The sequence below is a fragment of the Brachyistius frenatus genome, unplaced genomic scaffold (genome assembly GCF_029030835.1).
Source record: "Brachyistius frenatus isolate BFR_SWC_R1_liver_20210118 unplaced genomic scaffold, ASM2903083v1 Contig_19, whole genome shotgun sequence".
NCBI lineage: Eukaryota > Metazoa > Chordata > Actinopteri > Embiotocidae > Brachyistius > Brachyistius frenatus.
In genome coordinates this window covers 5,511,368-5,518,140 of record NW_027210618.1, presented here as the reverse complement: position 1 = coordinate 5,518,140, position 6,773 = coordinate 5,511,368, and the positions used below count along the sequence as shown (strand labels likewise).

The 6,773-nt window shown below is 36.5% G+C and overlaps 1 protein-coding gene across 1 annotated transcript in view; it reads left to right on the top strand.

Annotated features, from left to right (window-relative positions):
- LOC138619177 (nuclear receptor-interacting protein 3-like) overlaps positions 1–6,773 on the top strand; it is a 260,883-nt gene that overhangs the window by 167,716 nt on the left and 86,394 nt on the right. The window lies entirely within an intron of this gene.

Below are 6,773 nucleotides of genomic sequence, written 5' to 3'. Positions count from 1 at the left end.
GATAAGAACTAAACATAATGAAGAAAGTTGACCAAACAAATAGAAAGTCCAAGGAAAAGTGTATAAATTAAAGAAAAAAAGAAAAGAAAATCAGGTATGGCCAAATAGCCATTGTAATATTTTAATTTAAAAAAATTAAAAACATCTATAAATTCAAAATTCCAAAATGTCTCAAATTTGTTCTCTTTGGAAGCAAATGTGATTCTTTCTTGGTCAAGGAAGCAAACAAAAGACTGCCATGTTTCTTTTTTTTTTTTTTTTTTTATCTTTGGAAATAAAAAGACTTTAGGGGAACCTTCAAAGTGGTCAGTATCTGTGATGTGCCAACATTATTGCAGGATCTGGTGCCACTAAAAAAAAAAAAAAAGAGGGAGAGCAGTTTCCCCCAATATCTAGACATTACATGTACTACATTCATTCTTTTGTGTTGACTTCTAAGCTAGAATTCAATGAATTTGACTTTTGGGCTTTGACCACCTGTGCAACCCATTGGCCTAACTATAAATTCATTCCATATAGTAAATTTATGAATTGCATATTGAAGAGGCTAACATGATTATTTTAGTTTTACATTGCTGGAAGTCACTGTTTAGCTGTCTGGCCAATTACTACTTTTGTCCACTCTCTGTCACATTTGACCAAAACAAAGAGCTCCAAGAAACCACTATACACTATCTGCTTGGCATCAAACAGCAGACAGACACAGTTAGCGGTTAGATGGTGAAGAACTCAGCGGGGCCTTAGCAGCTATACAGCCAGATGTTTCCTCAGGAGTTGGAGACCAAAAAGAAAGCGAAAAGACTGAACTTACACTCACCAGCTAACATGAGTCCAAAAGATATTTAGCACCCTGCAAGTACGTAACTGTTACCTAACAAGTTAGCTATCAAACTAAAATGGGCCCACAGTTGATTCTGCTACCCCCCTCTGTTGGTCAGAATACCAGTTCAGTCTTGGAGAAACTTGCCATTAAAATGTCAGCTTTTCACAAGGAGAATTCAGTCACAATAGCATTAAAAGAGTTAAACAGCCTAAGTGTTGCAGAGTTTTAATGCAAAACCTTTCGTTCACAAGTGATTGGGACATAATGCAGCAAGCAAAGAAATATATGAGGGCTTATCCAGCAAAACTTGTCCTTTGTATTGTCATCTCTTTGATGAAAACATTTTTTTTTCCATAAGCCTTCCTCTCCTTGGAGAGTCCATTGAGGGTCTTCTTGCTTTCACTGTAGCTTCTTTTTCACCTAAGGGCACTTATGCTGAGCCTGGGCTTGTTACACTCCAACCCAGTATTGAGACAATTGAGCTGCTTTGTGTGTGCGCGTGTGTTGTCCAGCATACACGTGGGACTGTGTTCAGAGGCCTTTGTGATAGAATATGCTCCTGCCTTGCTTTGTTGAGCCCCAATGAAATATGTATCGACGCAGAGAAGGACTAAACAGACGGCCTAAAAACACACGTTCCTTTGATATTGTTTTGGTTCGACCATGACCATGAGACCAAGTATTGCAGCTCTGAGGTTTTTTCAGTTTCTGAGCTCTTGAACTTTACATTTCCTCCCTTCCCATTATTTTCTGCATGTTGTTGCCATTCTCTTGTTTTCATCCACCAGGAATTTTAACAAAGTTTCAAGGTGGTCATTAAATGATGAAAAGTCGATCAAGCAAATAAGTTTTATTTACTTTTCTAAAACAAGCATCACCACCACTGATTTTATTATTGGAAATGTTTTGCACATCATTAATAATATTCTTTTCCTCTTCAAAAGGATTAGTTTCACTGCAGAGTCATTTTCTTGTTATCCTCAACCCAAACCATATATCACAGACATTTTGTGTAAGAAAAGGATCTGGGGACTTCTAATTCAAGAAGACACTTTTCTCTGACTCTGATGAGACATGAATATTTTATGTGTCATATGTTTTGCTTTTGACTTAGAAAAGTACTCTGTCTTGCTGTTTTTTTTTTTTTTCATTTCAGAGAGCTGAAAATGATTGAAATTTCTTCCTTTGAAACTGCTTTCAGAAGTTGACACATTAGACTTCACTTTTACAAAACTCAAATTAGTAAGAAACAATCTGGCCAAACCTAAAAGTCAAATTCTTTTTGCTAAGAGATTAAAAGTGATGCATATTTTCAAGATTGCACATAAAGAACTGTAAACCTTTGTTTCCGCTGTCAGACCATTGTTGAACTGCACTTCAGATGGAGATCTGAGGCCCAAGGGCTCCATCAGCAACACGGAGAAGAAAGCTATTTTCAAGGAGCCCATTAAGAGGCACATTTGGACAGATTCTTTTGTTTTTCAATTCATTGGTTACTTTCGTACTTTTGCCGTAGTATAAATGCGTCCATTAAGTCCATTAATTCAATTCAATTTATTTCAATTAATTTAGCTTCAAGTCATAACAAAAATTATAACATGGAACTTTACAATGGTCAAGACCTCACAGTATTACAGAGACAAACCCTACAATACCTTCTTGAGCTAATATTTGGCGACAGTAGGTAGAAAAACCGTCCTTTTTAACAGGAATTAACTTCAGACAGAACCAGCTTCAGAATAAAAACAGAGCATTTGATTGGGAGAGCAGTGATGGCACAACCTCCAAATCCATAAGTATTCATTGGGTGTTACGGCCGTTAAATGGAACTTGTGAGGTTTTATTTTCAACATGAGAAGCCAGGAATGCTATGTGCTAGATATTTTATCAAGCGATTTGGTGATACATTCCAACAATCTCGGCTGAATGGGAAGGACAGGAAAATGTCCCATAATTTGGGACTCGAGAGCATTTGCACATTATGACAAGATGATAGCAACCATTGGAGCCTTGTGGTCACAGCTGATAAATAGCTTAAATACAGAGTTTTTCCATATCATTTTTTTTTATAATTATGGTCTCAACAATATGATGTGAACATTATAGCTGTTGACAAAAGAGTTAATCACCTCCTTTTTTAACTGAATAAAAACTATTTAAATACAGTGACATCACCTGATAATGTCTGACAGACATAGCTTATTACTATGAAATTACATTTATTACATATCAAACAAACAAACAAATAAATACAAAATAAATCTTAAAATAAACAGAGCAACAAATATTAGAAATTCTGGCTGGTGCCCTCTTGCTAGTTCCCAGTGGTTTGGAGCTGGTAGTGACCATATTTGGGCGAGCTGGGGGGGAGCGAGCGGGGGATCTGACTGGAAACCTGGCGATACTGCGTCCCGTCCATCGATAGCTGTAACACAGCAACACAGGCCTGCCAATCAAACAGACATACCCCTAAAACACGGTTTTTGAAGCATATTTTATTAATTTTATTAATGCCGGGATTGTTTTAAGATGGACCACCACAAAACTAATAAGAAGTAGCAACTTTAGATAGCATTTTGTCCCCACGAATGAATTAAAACATGCACACAAAATACTAAATTGAGGCCACGAGATACTAAATCAAGGCTACAATTTCTTATTTCGTGAGTACATTGTAATTATCTCTTGCGCACAAGAAATTAAATTGTGTGCACGATATAATTTTATATGTGATGATATCATTATATAAAGAAAAGCGCAGCACAACAAGCTTTCTCTTCTCTACATGAAGTGCACTGCACCGGCTTTCAGTTTCAATTGACCATCTGTAAAGTCAATAGCATCCTCAAATTGCATATTGTCAACAATATAATCCACAAACTCTCAATATCATAGTTAATTGCCTTTTACTAACCTTAATCCTTTGCATTCTTTGTATTACAGCTGTCCTTAGTTAACCGAGTTGTTAGTCAGACTGGCTGTGAAGCCTCGCCACCACAGCCAGTCTGATTATTTTTAACATATTTAAAGTCACAAAAAAGGCTATTACAGACACTATGCTAAGTATAAATACATTGAGTCAGTAAACGATTGCTATTATCGTAGCATAAGATGTTTTCTCGCGGCGTTGATATTATTGACAAAGATGTCGGGGTGTTTTATCACTATGATCTTTGATGTCCGTATTGTCTGTATTAGCCTTTTTGGTGACTAAATAGCTGATGTCATCGATTAGTCAGACTGGCCATGGTGGCCAAGCCAACAACACCTAAGGACAGCTGTAATGCAAGGGATGCAAAGGATCATTGTTAGTAAAGGCAATTAACAATGATATTGCGAGCTTGCTGATTATATCGTTGGCAATATATTAACTTTGAGGATGCTATTGACTTTACTGACGGTCAGCTGATAGTTGAAGCAGATGCAGTGCACTACTTAGAGGAGAAAACCTGTTGTGCCGTGCTGTCTCCCTCTAACTTATCTCATGAGTGCAAATTAATTCATCTCTATGGCCACTCCACTATTTAAATACTTACATTTACATTTATATATTTACTATTTATTACTTGTTGTCTCACTGATCTAACTCTCGATTTATTTTGTTGTCATATGTATTAATGTCATTATTCATTTAATATGGACTAGAATCACATTCCATATGTCAGTTTTAATTGTACATTCTTTTCATGGTTTTTCCAGAGTGAAACAAACTGGTGTGGAGTAAAATATATTTTCTATGTTTGGTTTGGCACCATTCCTTTGGTTAAATGAGCTCATTAGAAAATCCTAAATCAACAAAAACAGTCTCTGTTTATTTACCACAAACAGTCAATATCAACTGTTAAAATGTCTGCAGCTAGCAGAATACATAAAAACAATGCATTTGTAGAGTTTGCCTGTAACTGTTTGTGAGGCATGCATTCACCACACACACACGCATGCACACACACACACACACACACACACACACACACACACACACACACACACACACACACACACACACACACACACACACACACACACACACACACACACACACACACACACACTAGTGTTCTCCTGCAGCACAAATATACCTCACAGTATGAATACTAATTATGACTTAAGTGTCATCACTGTTGGACAGCCAATTAAGAGAGTAATATCTCTTGTCCAATCCCCAGCTGGCTCCTTGTTGAAGACCCAGTGGGATTTTAATTGCTGAAATACAACCACAACAGAGTATAAATTAATATCAGCACTTGTGGTCACAACCTTTGGCCAAAGTCAGTGGAGGGTAAAAGCTTAATGTCCAAAAATGTCAGAGGGTTTGTGAAAAAGCCCTCTTTTCCAGTTTTATTCTATGTGTATAGAAATAAATCTCATGCAATAAAGACAAATCACTACAGGCTGAATTATGTTTTCTTATGCGTAGTGTAAACAATGTCAATTTCCACTTCTAAGTTGTCATTTAAAGATTTCTAACTGAGTCTGATTAAACAATTGCAGTCCTAAAGATTTAGGTCAGAGAGATTCATACTTGTATGCAGAATAAGTCACTCATTCAGGACACTTCAATATTGCAACAAAATGCCATAAATCAACCAAACTTAAATTACTTTAAAAACCAAATGCCTTGACAAAGTGTTTGCTGGTCACTAGTGACTCTTAAAACAGAATTCTAAGATGATCACTTGTTTTCTGTTCTTCTGTGAGGTAAAACAAAAAATGTTTTTTGTGTTCAACAAAATTCCTGGTGGACCGCCATGAATTTGTTCAATTGTTGCCTGAGTGCACCTCAATTTGTTCGTGCCAGGCAGGACAGTGGGAGGTCGCTCTGTCTGGGTCAGAATTGAATCTCAAATTAATGCACTGCACCAAGCCTCAAATAGCACCTTTTTTTTTTTTTTTTTTTCAAAGAACCGTGGCCTTGATCAAATTTTCAGCATATTCAAGCTGTAAAGTAAAAGGTAAACAAAGGTGATTAATTTTCAGTCAAAGAAAATTAACATTTTGAATCTTTTTCTTTCACTAAAATACCTCTTGAGCGTGGTGTACAGTAGCTCATTGGATATAGACCCGTGTGCTTGTGAAAAAAGGAATGAATTAATGAAACGTGGTGATTAAAATTTTAGCAGCCACAGTAGTTTCAAAGGGTGTTTTCATTAAGTCTGTATTTTTTGCCTATTAGTGTGTGTGTGTATGTGTGTGTATGTGTGTATGAGACAGCGAGAGAGAGACACTGCTGGTCTTCAGAGACCGGAGGAAATCCAGCAAAGAGCGACTGCCCTGAACATCTTGTGTAAACATATATGAGCACATGATGTGTGTACCTCCAAACGTAAGAGAACCCTCCATGACATGATTGATTCTGGGCTCTAAACCTCATGACTATGTAACACCAATCATTAACTTAAACTGTAAAAATAACTTAAAACCTCTGCTGAGAAAACAAATTTGTGTCGTTATTTATGTTATAAATACGAAACAGCAGTTTGACAAAATTTTCTCAAAAGTAAAACTATAACTCTTGAATGTCCAACAATTAAATTTGTCCTCATAACAAAAACAAATACCCAATGTAACTTAATTTGGTTGTCTAATCACGTGTCCTCCAATAAGGTCTGAAAAAAGATTGCAACATAAATGCAAATCGAACCAGTGATTTTTTGTTTTGTTCCGACCATAGACTGCAAATAAAAACTGTCCGTAGACTGCGATGATGAAAAGGGGAACCAACACGGAAATGCGTTGCTGTGCAACACTACTGAGGGCCACCATGGGCTGGCTCCAAAAAAAACCTCCTTGTTTTAATATGCAATACAAATTCAATACATTTTTTTATTCAAGTTATTATTTGCTAAATTCAATCCTTTTGATCAGTCCTTATGAAAATAATTACAGCATTTTTTAGATATTGGATTCTAAAGAGAGGTCTGTTTGGGGGCTTGCCTGGTTTGATTGACAT